This window comes from Triturus cristatus, chromosome 9 (assembly GCF_964204655.1).
Source record: "Triturus cristatus chromosome 9, aTriCri1.1, whole genome shotgun sequence".
Lineage (NCBI taxonomy): Eukaryota > Metazoa > Chordata > Amphibia > Caudata > Salamandridae > Triturus > Triturus cristatus.
The window spans coordinates 614,088,366-614,103,348 of record NC_140592.1 but is presented as its reverse complement, the minus strand read 5'-3'; the positions used below and the strand labels follow the sequence as shown (position 1 = coordinate 614,103,348).

At 49.8% G+C, this 14,983-nt stretch overlaps 1 protein-coding gene across 1 annotated transcript in view; it reads right to left on the bottom strand.

Annotated features, from left to right (window-relative positions):
* Positions 1-14,983, bottom strand: part of WDR62 (WD repeat domain 62) — a 699,214-nt gene that overhangs the window by 124,216 nt on the left and 560,015 nt on the right. The window lies entirely within an intron of this gene.

Below are 14,983 nucleotides of genomic sequence, written 5' to 3'. Positions count from 1 at the left end.
GATTTCTTTAAACGGGAGCTTTTAAAGTCCAAGCCAGTGAAACTATTTAAGTGCAGCGCTTTGTTTGAAATGAGCAGTCTTCGCAGCAGTTCTTAAAAGTAGCACAATGCCGTAAATTGTTGGGAGGAGTCCTCTAGATAGTGCTGCTAGCTGCTTCTCTGGTCTCATTGGAAATTCTTCATTCTTAGTCCTCTAGACAGTGCTGCAGCTACTTCTCTGGGCCCGGTGGTAAATCCTCTTCTAAGCCTTCTAGGCAGTGCTGCAGCTGCTTCTCTGGTCACATTGGTAAATCCTCATTCTAAGTCGTCTAGACAGTGCTGCTAGCTGCCTCTCTGGTCTCATTGGTAATTCTTCATTCTAAATCCTCTAGACAGTACTGCAGCTGCTTCTCTGGCCCCGGGGTAATTCATCATTCTAAGTCCTCTAGACAGTGCTGCAGCTGCATCTATGCTCATACACCCACCACACTTCACACCAAAACTCATAGGTAAAAAACATTGCCATTTACAATGCCAACATCTCTAACTCTAAAAAAAACCGCGAGACCTATTGCTATGAAAATGTTTGTTTCCTTTATGTTCATAGAAGGATGAAGTGTGAGAACCTTTTGTGCTTTATATACTTGTATTGCTCTTTCGTCCCTTTGATTGATCAGCTATTGAAAGTGTTCTGGCATGAGACCGGAAGCTTGTTTCCTTCACAGAGGCTATAAACAATTTAACTTTTCTTTTCACCTTAGCCTTTGGATGCATCAGAACACAAGGGTCAAGCAAGTCCATAGAATTACTAACAACCTAGAGTGCAAGTCAGTAACCAATTTTTGGCACCAGCATTTTTCAAAGGGCATAATCCAAGTATATAGTTACAGTGAAAATTGACAAAAGATGCTCAGAAAATTCCTGGAGACTTCAAATTCTACTAGGTGAGACAGACAAAAATAGGAATGGATGTGACAGCTACTGTGGCGCCAAATGTAAACCTAAGTCACTTCCACTGGAGTTTCGGCATTAGCAATCAAAGTTAGACACCTGTGAGATGTCTTTGCTTCAAAAAGCTCACGATACAGTTCTCCTAATCGTTGAAACATTTTAGGGGCATTGGAATTTTGTGGAAATTGAGGCCTAAATTCAATGAAATGGTTGATTGCATTTTGAGGCAAAAATACCAAAACAAATTATGTTAATATAATTTGGGCAAATGTTTTAACTCATTAGTACCAGTTTAACACCTAAAAACAGCAATCAGCATCTGAAAGGTGTCAATTTAACAGCTGCAAAAAGTTCACCCCATGGAAAACTTTTCTTTTTAATATCATCATTTTAATTCACAAAACTGAAAGCAAAACATCAAAAATCTTGATAATACTCAACACAAGACACCTTAACTTAAATCTACCGCAGTCTAATTCCTAGACCAGGTATGAACCAAAGTTGGTAGGAATTATGAATTTTATTTTTATCAGTTCTCGTTTTGGCCCACATGGAGTACAGAAACATTAATTGACCGTTGAGGGTACATCTTTCTGATCACGTTTGGTGGCGTAAAGGGTGCAACAGTCACACAACGCGCAATCCTCTAACTTAGGCCCTTTTCTTTTTTTTAAAGTCTTATTATTAACAATGCTCAAGAGACCATACATTTTGAAATAGAGTATACATATCACATTGGGCGATATTACAGATATGATCAGAACAGTAATCATCAGGGAAACTTCGGCCCTTTTCTGAGGTATTCTTGCGTTCTCATCACTGCCTCAATCATCGCCGGGACACTCCAGTCTATAAAAATGTCTCCACCTCCTCCAAATATTCAGGACTTTATGAGAACAAGCCCTGCTCTTGTATAATACATTTTTGGTCCCCTTATAAATATTCATCCTGGCCCGCCATTCTTGGATGGATGACAAGGCTTGCTCGTCCCATATCCTCACCAAGTCTCTTTTTGCAACCAACATACAAAACATGTGTTTGCTTCTTGGCAAGTCTGCATCATTTGAAATTCCCAGAATACCAAACTGAGGCTGGGCATTCTAATATTTAGCCCAACTCTCACAGTATAGCCTGTCAGTAGTCTTGTGTCTTATTAATTGCCACACGGAAGGAATGAAAGTAGGCTCCTCATTTCCTCATTTCATACTGGTGGTTGACAGAGCTCTACCCATTTAATAGAGTTTACTTCTATTAAAACAGAACCAGTGGAGGAATTTAAACTGTACCAGTCTTAGGCGTGCCTTGATTGCTATTTCTTTGGAGTGTATCATGCTGCTTCCCAGTCACTGTTTTTCCATTATTCTCATGTCTACCTCTCAGTTGGCCTTCAACTTCTGAAGCCCATCCGTCATTAGGGTTTTATATGTGGTAGATATTGCCCCTATCTCTCCTAATAGTATTCTATTTTCTAGTGGATTGAAGTCGGGGCGCTCTGTCCAACCCAGACCCTCAGCCTGCAGAGCATTCCCAGATTGAATATTACCTACTGGCGGTAGTTACAGTTAGGATGTAATTTCCATAGGAAGAGCGTTTTTCATTTGCCAATAACTTTGGTGTTGTTTGACAAATCTTCACAAAATTTTCAAATCTAATTTGACACTAACTGCAGCTGCTGTTTTTAAAATTTCGGGGTGATCCATCAAGCAGGGGCTGAGAAACAGGGGGGAGTCCCAAAACACGTTTTCCCCATATTAATTTCCATAGGAACTTTAGACATGGCTACAGCCCGAACTGCTGTCCGGGATTACACCAAATTTGGCATAAAGCTCGTATCTCAACTTTTCCATGATACGACTTCTATTACCTTCTATATGCGTCAATTGAAGACAAAGAATATCTATATGTAACGATTTTAGCATAATTGCAGCCCTTTTCTTTTTATTTAAATCATTTCATCCATTGACGTTAATAGTGCCTATTCGTAAAGTCATTGTATTTTCCTTCCACAATTCTTACCACTAAACCCCACCCTGCTTCTTCTTAATACATCCAAGCTTGGTCTTATTCTTTCTGAATTTATTCTAGATGTAGTTTGACTCCAAATATCCAACTAGATCCCCCGCCTCTCAAAGTATACAAAACAAATTTGTGCTGATCTCGTGCCTCACCCCACCCCCTGACTGCCACCCTCCCTCCCCCACCCCCCTGCACCCCTTACAGGCAAATAGGTCTGGCATGACCTATATGTGACCGCTGAATACACATCTCAGACAGTGCCGACTACCCTCCACCTCCCCAAACCTCTAATTCCGAGTGAACTTACCCCTTTTATCCATCACCCCTAGTAATATCGTGATAATTCAATCCCTTAATGAAGCTTATATAGCCAACTAAATAGCCAGCAGATAAATCATACTTTATATCATATTTTATATCACAGATAGATAATTATAGACCTTAATTAGCAGCGGCAGTACCCCTTTGCGTGAGAGAACCTGTACCTCATTGTCCCCTGATTTCTTTTAGCTCATTGAGATATTCTTGAGCCTTAACTTCAGAGAAAAACATTCTAGCTCTGCCCTTGATAATAACTTTCAACCGTGCAGGAAACAACAAAAAGACTTCACAACCCTCCCCCTGAAACGGGGTTATCATCTGCCGTAATCTCCACCTCCGCTCGACCGTCGTGTGGCAGAAATCGGGCCGAGCAAATAAGGTATGCCCCTCAAAGGTCCGTTTTGAGTCAAGTCTAGCACGGTCTATTATTGCCTGCCTTAGCAAAAAGTTGGCAACAAAAATCAAGATAACTCTAGGGCGCTCCCCCTAATTTTTGGCTTGCGCTCTCCTGACTAATGGAATCCAGTGAGCCCGTTGGATTTCCATCTCCCAGTTCCAGTGGGCGAGATCAGGGAAGGCACCTTTCAACAGTTTAATAACAAAAGCCATAATGTTCTCCCCTTCCACATTTTCTTCCAGTCCAAGCAGCCGCACGTTATTGCGTTACTGACGGTTTTCGAATTCTTCAAGTTTCCAACATACATCCAGAGACTGCTTTACCTGGGAAGCCTTGAAAGCCTGTAGTTTATCGACCTCTGTCTCCACGGTGGCAGTTCTTTCGTTTACTTGTGTTACTCGTGTGGTCATGTCCGAGCAAACCTTGTTCATTTTCCGAATTGCCCCCTGCAGTTTTTGGTGGCCTGCGAAGATCTTCTGCTTTCTTGTCTTGCCTCCCCCTGCATCTGTTTAAGAGTGGCATACAGCAACTCCAGAGTAGGAGACGGAGCAGTAGTTTCCGGATTATGAAGAGAAGCGCCGTCACTTTGCACTGAATGTCGCATGTCTGATCCACAGGCTGTGCCCAGAGATAAAGTTGCAGCCGAATAATCCCATTAAAGTTTGCGGGTAGTTAAGTCTATAGATTTCGTTTTGGACTTAGCCCGGCGTTTTGGATTGGCAGACCAGCTGCGTTGCGTCTTCTGTGTTGCAGATGATTACCCCACCTCTGAGATTTCATAACCACTAGGCACAGATGATTTAGACTCATCGTTTAATGAAAAAAAGTATCCCCTTCTGGGGATACCAGAGGAGCACTTAGTCATAACGAATTGTGGTTTTTCTGACCGCTAGATACACTGCTGGCATTACTCCCAGCACTCTCCACCCCAACCGGCTGTGCCGAAGTCTGTGCAGGGTCCGGTACCTGTGTCAGAAGCTATTTACACACACAAAGTCTGGCCTTGAGAGACCTGTGTCCATACTTGCTGACAGGGGACCATTATCTGTATGGTTAACATTGCCACGACCACTAACAGACTCCCGCTCGGTGCCTACAGGTTTAGCACCTTCCGAACCTGCAGCTGCCTTGGCCGTTATGCTAGGGGTACAATCTTCCACTAGCGAGGAGTTCTCCTCATTAAGTCGGACATTTGCTGCTTGTGCCATTACCTGTCCTGGAGAGCCACAGTAGATCTCATCCCCTCTCCCCAGTCCACTCGTATCAAGGTTTCGGCCTCGCGCTCCAAGTGCACTACTCATCGCACCATTCATCGTCGATCCGGGTTTCACACCAGCAGAATGGGGCATAGGACTACATTGACGAGAATCCACCTCTTCAATGACAGCGCTGATACCGGCTGGGTTGTAGCCTGGGACATCCACGGCCGTGCCGGCGTCCTGTGGGTTCGTCCATCCCCCCCCCCCCCCCCCCCCAGGGACATTCGGAGAAGCCTGGATAGCCTGGGCAGCAGAAGCAGCGAGCTCGGAACTGTGCATAGCCGAGATAGCTCCGAACGCCTCCGCTACAGTTTGCTGCCGCATTGATCCATCACCGCTGGCAGCAGCTCGCAGGCGGGTTCTAGCGGCCACATTAACCTCTTTTGGTTTCGGGTCTGATTTCACCGTTTTGACCACTTAGTTGTCTTAGGGGCCATTCTGAACTGCAGTTGTAACTGCAGGCGATTCCGCCGTAGGAGCCGCCGAATCCGCCGGAGGGTCACGCTGAACTGTGTCTGCCAGGAAGTGAGCTGACCTCGACCCCCGGAGCTCCGCGCTCGAGCCTTCAGGAGAATTTTAGGGTAAGTCCAGCCATCCATATTACCCCTCTCCAAAGGCCATTATGCAAGACTGCTAGAAGGGACTATAGGAGAGAGAGCCGGCGCTAGTGCTCAGAGCGGTCAGTCAGCGGCCATCTTGCCGATAGGACTGCAAACTCAAAGTCAGATACGTTTGTTTTTTTCAGTGAATATTTATATAATTGGTTTTAGTGTAGATTATACTCTGCCTGAGGGCACAAAAAAGATTCTCTCGCCTCCCTCTAGGAAATTACCAAGTCTGGAAATTCCAATGTTGTTCAAGGATATAAACCCTTTTAATTTTGACACATCTATGCAGTTTCTTTTGCAGTTTTGCACATACATCCCAAACAGAGCATCCTTTTATTTCAAGCAGTCAGCATTGCCTGTGTGGCTGGAATTAACGAACAAGTTACTTACCTTCGGTAACGATGTATCTGTAAGAAACATTAGTTAGTTAGATTCCTCACCTTAGAATATCCCCAGGCGTCAGGCTGGATCCGGAAAGATTTTTGTAGCAATACCCCTTGCGCGTCGCTAGGCGTCGTCTGCAGCTCCGCATCCGTCGTCGAGTGCCGGAATTATGTCGTCGGAGTACTTAGACGCCGCCCACGCGCGCTGTCAGTTCTTGTACATAGCTTTCCGTACCAGGAACGCAGAGCCATGCAAGAGACCGACACTGGTGCCAAAAAATCTAGGGCCCTGAAAAGGATAGCCTTAACCCTAGATGTCAGTTCGCAGAACGGGGAGGATGGGTGGGTCGGTGAGGAATCTAACTAACGTTTCTTACAGATACATCGTTACCGAAGGTAAGTAACTTGTTCATCTGAAAGAAACACGTTAGTTAGATTCCTCACCTTAGAATAGATACCCCAGCAATACCAACCCGGTGGTGGGTCTGCGAACCAAGATCACACCAGAAAGTCCTGGAGAACAGAATGGCCAAAGTAGCCATCTCTCCAGACTTGGCTGTCCAGGCAATAATGCTTGGCAAACGTGTGCAGTGAAGACCACGTCGCCGCCTGACAGATGTCCTGCAAGGAGCACCCCCCGGCCCAGGGCAGTAGTCGCTGCTGTGGCCCGGGTGGAATGGGCCCTCAACCCAACAGGAGGGTCCTTTTTTGCCAAGGAGTAACAAAGTTTAATACACAACACGACCCACCGTGATGTGGTCCGTTTGTGTACCGCTTTCCCCTTCTTAGCTCCTACATATCCAACAAAAAGTTGGTCGTCCACCCTGAACTGTTTGGTGCGGTCCAAATAAAAGGACAGCGCCCGTTTTGGGTCCAGACGGTGGAGCCTCTCTTCCTCTTTTGAAGGATGCGGAGGCGGAAAGAAGGTGGGCAACGTGACAGATTGCCCGATGTGAAAAGGGGTCACCACTTTTGGTAGAAAAGAAGGACGAGTCCGGAGGACAACCTTGTCCGGATGAACACAAAGAAAGGGAGGCTTAGATGACAGAGCCTGGAGCTCACTCACCCGTCTAGCCGAGGTGATAGCTACCAGGAAAGCAGTTTTCAGGATCAGAAGACGAATGGGACAATTGTGAAGAGGCTCAAAAGGAGCGCACATCAGAAAGGTCAGAACAAGATTCAAGTCCCACTGAGGCATTACGAAGGGGACAGGAGGGACCATGTGAGTAATGCCTTTGAGAAAACGTGAAACAACAGGGGACTTGAAAAGAGAAGGCTGATCAGGACGCCGTAAGAATGCAGAGATTGCAGCAAGATAACCTTTCAAGGTGCCCAAAGCAGAGCCCTGCTGGGCCAAAGAAAGAAGAAAGAGGAGAACCTCAGAAAGAGGGGCGGAAAGTGGATCCACAGCATTTGCTGTGCACCATGCCACAAATTTGTTCCACCGGCAGGCGTATACCGTCTTTGTGGAGGGACGCCTGGCTGCCAGAATGACATCACAAACTTCAGGAGACAAGTCAAATGGCATCAACTGCAGCCGCTCAATCTCCACGCATGGAGGTGGAGGCTGGACAGGTTCGGGTGGAGGACCGTCCCCTGCTGCTGCGACAGAAGGTCCTCCTGAAGAGGCAGTCGTATCGGGGGATCGATTGACATACTGAGTAGCTCGGGATACCAGAACCTTCGTGCCCAATCCGGAGCCACTAAGATAACTTGGGCCCGGTCGCGCCTGATCTTCTTCAGCACTCTGGGCAGAAGTGGTATAGGCGGAAAGGCGTACAACAGACCGCAACTCCACTCGCGACGAAAGGCGTCCCCGAGCGAGTGCCACCTTGGAAACTCCAACGTGCAGAACTGCTGACATTGCGCGTTCTCTTCGGTGGCGAATAGATCTAACCAAGGCTCTCCCCACTGCAGAAAGAGACCTTGCGCCACGTCCGAGTTCAGACGCCATTCGTGATCCCTCATGCACCAGCGGCTGAGTTTGTCTGCTCTGGCGTTCAGAGAGTCCGTCAGATGTTGAACCACCAGGGTGATGCCCTGGTGTTCCAGCCATGTCCAGAGGCGCAGAGCCCTGACAAAGAGTCCACGACCCCACCCCGCCCTGTTTGTTGCAATACCACATGGCGGTGGTGTTGTCCTTGAACACCTGCACAACACTTCCCCGGACAGAGGGAAGAAAGGCTTTCAGTGCAAGCCGGATCGCTCTCAGCTCCAAAAGGTTGATATGGAGTTGAGCCTCAGCCGGAGACCAGAGTCCTCTGATCTCCGCCTCTCCCATATGGTCCCCCCATCCCAGGAGGGACGCGTCCATCACTACTACGTGCACCGGTTGGGGTAGGGAGAGGCATCTGCCGCTGACCCAATCGCGGTCCGTGAGCCACCACTGCAACTGGTTCGCAGTGCCCTCCGAGATCAAGACATGGTCGGACAGGTTGCCTCGATGCTGGGCCCACTGAAACTTCAGGTCCCACTACAGAGCCCGCATTCGCCATCTGGCGTAATGCACCAACAGGATGCAGGAGGCCATCAGCCCCAGAAGCCGCAGCACCAACCTGACCGAAACCCAGGATAGAGGCCGAAAGATGGGAATCAGAGCCTGAATATCCCGGACCCGCTGTTCCGGAAGATAAGCCCGGAACTGCGCCGAATCGAGAACCGCTCCGATGAAGAGGAGCTTCTGGGAGGGTCTCAGGTGTGACTTCGGCACGTTGATGGAGAACCCCAGCAAATGCAGGAGGTCGGCCGTAGTCTGGAGGTGGGAGACTACTTGCTGGGGCGAGCCCACCTTCAACAGCCAGTCGTCGAGATAGGGGAAGACTGGAACCCCCAATCTGCGCAGATGAGCTGCGACCACCGCCATCACTTTCGTGAACACCAGAGAGTCACTGGTGAGGCCGAAGGGGAGCACGGTGAACTGAAAGTGCTCCTGACCCACCGTGAACCGCAGGTAACGCCGGTGGGCCGGCAGGACGGGGATGTGAAAATAGGCGTCCTGCAAGTCCAACGCTACCATCCAGGGTCGAGGGCAGCCAGAACCTGAGCTAAAGTTAGCATCTTGAACTGTTCATTCCGGAGGAAGGTGTTGACGCTCCTGAGGTCCAAGATAGAGCATAGGCCCCCTTTGCCCTTCTTGGGAACCAGAAAGTAGTGGGAATAGTAGCCACGGCCTACTTCTGGACCAGGAACGCGCTCGACGGCCTCTTTGGCCAAGAGGGCCGTAACCTCCTCCCGCAGAAGATTCAAGTGATCCTCCGATATATGGTGGCACTGCGGTGGCATGGCTGGAGGGGTCATCTCGAAGGGGAGGGAGTAGCCCCTTCGGACGATTTGTAGCACCCACCTGTCCGAAGTGATGGAGCGCCAGTGGAGCAGGTGATGGCTAACTCGGTTGCCCACTGGCGTGGAATGGGCGTGAAAGCTCGGACTAGGAGGGCTTTGAGGCGGATGCTGCCGGGGTGGATGTGGACTGACTGCGTTGTCCTCTAGTACCGCCACGGTGGAACCCACGTCCGAGACCGCGTGCAGGATGGTTCTGCGGCCGGTGGCTAGGCGGACGTGAGGAGGCGCCCCTTCCTTGGCCACGAAAGGCGGAAGTTTACGGCCGTGGGGCCGAGAGACCCAAGGACGTGGCCGTAGCCCGGGAGTCCTTAAAACGAGCCAGCGTACTATCCGCCTTCTCACCAAAAAGGCGAGCACCATCAAAGGGCATATCCATGAGGGTAATCTGGACATCCCCCGAAAAAGACGTGGACCTCAGCCAGGCGTGGCGCCGGAGCGCCACCGTGGTGGAAATCGTCCTACCCAGCGAGTCCGTGGTGTCAAGTCCACACCGTATGGCATGTCGCGCTGCATCTCGCCCGTCAGCAAGTGCCTGGGAGAGACGTGTCCGGGCCTCCTCCGGACACAGGGGCAGCACGTCCTCCACCGCATTTCACAGAGAGTGGGAGAAACGGTCCAAGAGGCAAGCGGTGTTCAAAGACCGCAGGCCCAAACTCAGGGAAGAGAACAGTTTCTTTCCGAACTGTTCCAGCCTCTTGGATTCCCGATCCGGAGGAGCGGACGGGAAGGAGGATTGGGAAGTGGAGGCCTGGATAACCAGGCTCTCGGGGGTGGGGTGTTGGGACAGGAAACTGGGGTCGCCCGGAGCAGGGCGGTGGCGCCAGGCCACGTTCCGATCCACAGGAGGAACTGTGGAGGGCTTGGACCAAGTGCCCTGCAGAACGTCGATGAGGGCCTCATTGAACTGCAGCATAGGCTCTGTGGAGCTTGCTGACGGTTGAAGCACCTCTGTGAGGATATTAGTCCTCACGGCCACAGCAGGCAACTCGAGCCCCAGGGCTTCAGCTGCCTTGCGCGGCACCACTGAAAAAGCTGCACTTTCCTCCGAAGCCACAGTCGGATGAGAGATGAAACCAGCGTCCGGTGAAGTGTCCAGACCACTGGCATCCCCCAGTTCGTCTGCCCAGTCCTGTGAAAGTTGGCCCTGGATGGCCATAGGGTCCTCAGACCCCTCCCAGTCGCCCCCGTCATCTGATTACTGATAAACAGGAGGAATGATCGGAGCCGGATGGTAGATGAAACGCTCATCTATCGGCGTCGGGTGCGGCGCCGGGCGGCGCCGCGCCGGGTCCGGACAGGGGCTAAACCGGGGAACGGCGTCGTCCGGAGACAGCGCCGGAGGTGGAACCGGTGTCGGTGGAGGAGGCGTCGTGAGGTCGACCGGCGCCGACAGAGATCTAGGCCTGGATCCCTCGGGGACCTGCGGCGTCGGGCCCAAAGTCGTCAACGGCGCCGGGTCCAGAGCCGCCAGCACGCGAGGTCGCCCAGTCGAGCCCGCGGATAAGCCGAGAGGAAGGCACTGACCTCCGCCGGAGTCGCGTCAGTCCCAGGGACCGGCGGGTATGGAGACGGACGCGGCTCCTGCGGCTCCGACGGAGTCGCGGGGGTGGGACCACCCTGACCCTCGGCCGAGTCGCGCGACCGGTGAGGGGAGTCCGAAGAGCGGTGTCGCCTCTTGGACTTCTTTGATCGCTTCGACTTACCCTAAGACTTCGAGCCCGACGAGCGATGATGGTGACTGCGGCTCCGCGACCGGTCCTTGGACCTCCTCCTGGACCGGGACCGTGAGCGGCGCGGAGCCGAGTGCCGAAGCTCGAGAAGCTTACGGGACCGCTCCCGCCTAGCCTTCGAGGTCAAGGCCTGACAATCGGGGCACGACTCCGCGTCGTGGTCGGCCCCGAGGCAGTAAAGGCACCGTCGATGGTGGTCCGTCACTGACATCAGTCGATGACAGGAGTCACAGGCTTTAAACCCAGGCATCCTACCGGCACCAGAGTCGAGTCGACAGAAGACCAAAAAGAGTCAAAAAGTTTAGTAAAAAATTGACTAAGGGGTAAGCTCTTCCCGGATCGGCGCTATCTGGCGCGGAAAAAAGAAGAACTGACGTCAGTGCGCGAGGGCGGCGTCTAAGTACTCCGACGACGTCATTCCAGCGCACGACGCCAACGGCGGACGCGGAGCCGCAGACGACGCCTAGCGACGCGCAAGGGGTATTGCTACAAAATTCTTTCCGGATCCAGCCTGACGCCTGGGGATATTCTAAGGTGAGGAATCTAACTAACGTGTTTCTTTCAGATATCAACCTTCTCCTACGTTCCAGAGATATGCGGGTTTTTCTATTATGAACCTCTCCAATCTGATGGAAGGATCATCTCTGGATACATAGATCAAAAAAGTCTAGGACGCCCGGTAATAGGCTCTAATGAGTAGGTTACTTACTTTCAGTAACGCCATATCTTGTACAGACTCTTAGCCACAGATTCTTCACCTTGGAATATTACCCAGGCGTCAGACTGAAGCCAGAAAATCTTCAGTAGTACCTCTGGGTGCCAGTAGGTGGTGTCGAATAGCTTCACGACTTAGTCCGTGCCGGATGTGACATCAGTGGTGCCTTTATTAGCACCACCCCTGCTCTAACTTCGGTTAGTGTCTATTTATACACCAGAAGCACACAGTCAAGTCAGATTTTGTTTGTTTTTGTTGGACTAGTGTGCAGTATCGAAGGGCCTATAAGGACCTTGTTAGGTGGGCAAAGTCCAGGTTTCAGAACAGGAAGGTTGGGAGGGTGGGCATGGAATCTGTGGCTACACAGTCTCTCTAACAGATAAGGCATTGCCAAAGATAAGTTACTTATTCGTCTGAAAGAGACTTCTAGCTACAGAATTCTTACTTTAAAATAAATAAATACCAAAGCAATGCCTTCTTTGGAGGTGGGCCTGCGAACTGGCTCAGACCAAACAGTTGTGGAGGATCGAACGGACAAAGTGCCCATCACGACAGATCTTACCGTAGAGAAAGTAGTGCATTGTAGACATCAATCAATCAATCAAAAACATTTATATAGCGCGCTACTCACCCGTTAGGGTCTCAAGGCGCTGAAAGGGGGGGGGCTGCAACTGCTCTAAGAGCCTGGTCTTGAGGTGTTTCCTGAAGGTGAGATGGTGACATGTGAAAGGATGCCCACGTAGCAGGAAGACAGATCTCTAGAACGGGGGCTACAGGAGCAGCTGATGCAGCTTTGGCACTGGTGGAATGAGCCTGCAAGCCCTCAGGGGGTTGTTTCTTGCCCAACACATAGCAGATCTTTATGCAGAGTACAATCTACCTGGAGATGGTTAGTTCCTGCATTGCTTCTTGGATCCAGTAAACCCAAAAAAGAGCTGATCGTCCTCCTGGTGGTGTTTGGTGCAATAATTTGTAGAATGACCTTGCCCTTTTAGGTTCTGCGAGGTATCTATGGCTCCGTTTTTCTGCACGGGATTTTTGATATCCTGCCAGGTGTTGCATGACCAGGAAAATGTCCTGACGTTCCAGCCATGTCCAGAGGCACAGAGCCTCCTGACACAGGGTCCATGACCCCACCCCGCTCTATTTGTTACAGTCTACACGGCAGTAGAGTGGTCTGTGAACACCTCAACCAGCCTTCCCTTGAGCACAGGAGTGATGCATCTGACACTACTGTGTAATCTGGGCGGGTATGGGAGCAAGGTCTGAAACTGACCCAATGGCGGTTCGTCAGCCACCACTGTAGATCTTTCGCAGTTCTGTCTGATATCTGGAACAGGTCGGAAAGATTACCCTGACTTCAGGTCCCACTGCAAAACCTGCATATGGTATAGAGCGTGCCTCACTAGCACGATGCACAGTGCGATCAGACTCAGAAGTCACAGAGTCAGTCTCACTGAAATCCAGGATTGAGGTTGAAACATCGGGATAATAGCCCAAATGTCCAGGACTCTCCGCTCCGCAGGAAAGATGTAGAACTGCACTATGTCCATAATGGTTCAGATGAAAGGGAGCGTCCGAAAGGGAATCCGTTGGGAGTCCAATGCGACTTGGACATGTTGATAGTGAACCCCAGAGAGTGCAGACAGTTTTCCATAGTATGGGGGTGAGCGACGATTGCCTGGGGTGCCCTCCTTCAACAGCTAGCCTTCGAGGTAGGGGAATACTGGAAACCCTGACGACCACAGATGTGTTACAGCCACCGCCATCACTCACCTGAACACCCGAAGGGCACTGGTGAGGCCAAAGGGGAGCACAGCAAACTGAAAATGCTTCTGGCCCACCATGACCTGCAAGTAACGCCGATGGGATTAAAGGACAGGGATATGACTATAGGTGTCCTGCAGGTGAAACACTACCATCCAGTCTCCATGGTCTTACGCAGACAGAACACGAGCATGTGTTAGTATCTTGAATAATTTCTCCTTCCTATGAAAGGCATTGAGATTGTTCTAGATCTCAGACAGGGCAGAGACTTCCGTTCTCCTTTGGTACCAAAAAGTAACAGAAATAGCAACCACAACCTACTTCTGATGCTGGCACTCTCTCGATGTCTCCCTTGGCCAAAAGAGCCAGAACTTCCAGGCACAACAGGGAGAGGTGGTCCTACGTCAGCTGATCTGAGGACATTGGCCGGGGTGGCAGGGTTTTCAGATATGGAAGGGCTTAACCCCGCCAGACAATTTGGAGCCCCCACTTGTCTGAAGTTATGACTTGCCATTGGGGCAGGTGGTGGCGGCGGGCTGGGGGTTGAGGAGGGGAGTGGCACACTGGGCAGATCTCTGGCCCTGGCTCCCATGGGGAATTTCTCATTCCCATGCTTTTCAAAGATGGACTAGTTCAAAACGGTGTGTTTTCAGATAGACAAGTAAAAAATCATAAGTTGACATTTGCTTCCTGCTAACACTTATCTATAAATTTAGCTCATAAAGACATGTTCTCCATATGCGTTCCCATAATGTTATAATATTAACAAAAAGATACCAAAATAAGGGTATAACAGAATTTAAACATGTTAATTTTAAACATTTTGGTGAGAATCTGAAACATGAAATTAGAGTGAGAGTCAGTTATGTCAAATTAAGCTCCTCCACCTAACAATGAAACAAAAAAGATACAACTTGTTACTCTTCATAAAGGACAGGGCATCTTTTATCTGAATATTTGTATATGTATTTGCTTTGAGCACCATCAACAAGCTTGCAGGTACTGAACAAATGCTGTATCCTGATAGGAGACAATTTTTTCTGATGCCCCATTCACAGAACCTCTCATTTTGTCTTGTTTATGCTTCAGAAAATTGGCATCTTATACCCCTAGAAGCATTTCAGTGATTTCATCAGCCTGTCACAACTTTTAGGAACTCTAAGAGTGGTTAAGTCTCCCTCACTTTGAAGCTCCATGCAGCCAATGATGGAACCCTAAGTGAATGGCTTCACTCAGCTAGAGGGACAGTGATTTTCTAATGAATATCTGCCTCCAAGACAAGGTTGTTTAATGTTGGGCCACAGGGTCTGGATTAGTGCCAGAATTTCAGGACATACATATGGGATACAATTTCAAATATAACGGTACAAATTAGTGATTGGTTATTCTGAAAATACTAAAGAAAACAATGGTTCTGTCGGGGAGATCAACTGATTTGCAACGGGTACTTAATCCATAAAAAGAAAATATGCTTTAGTCATATAGCGAAGTAACACACCAAGAAAAAGCAACCAAT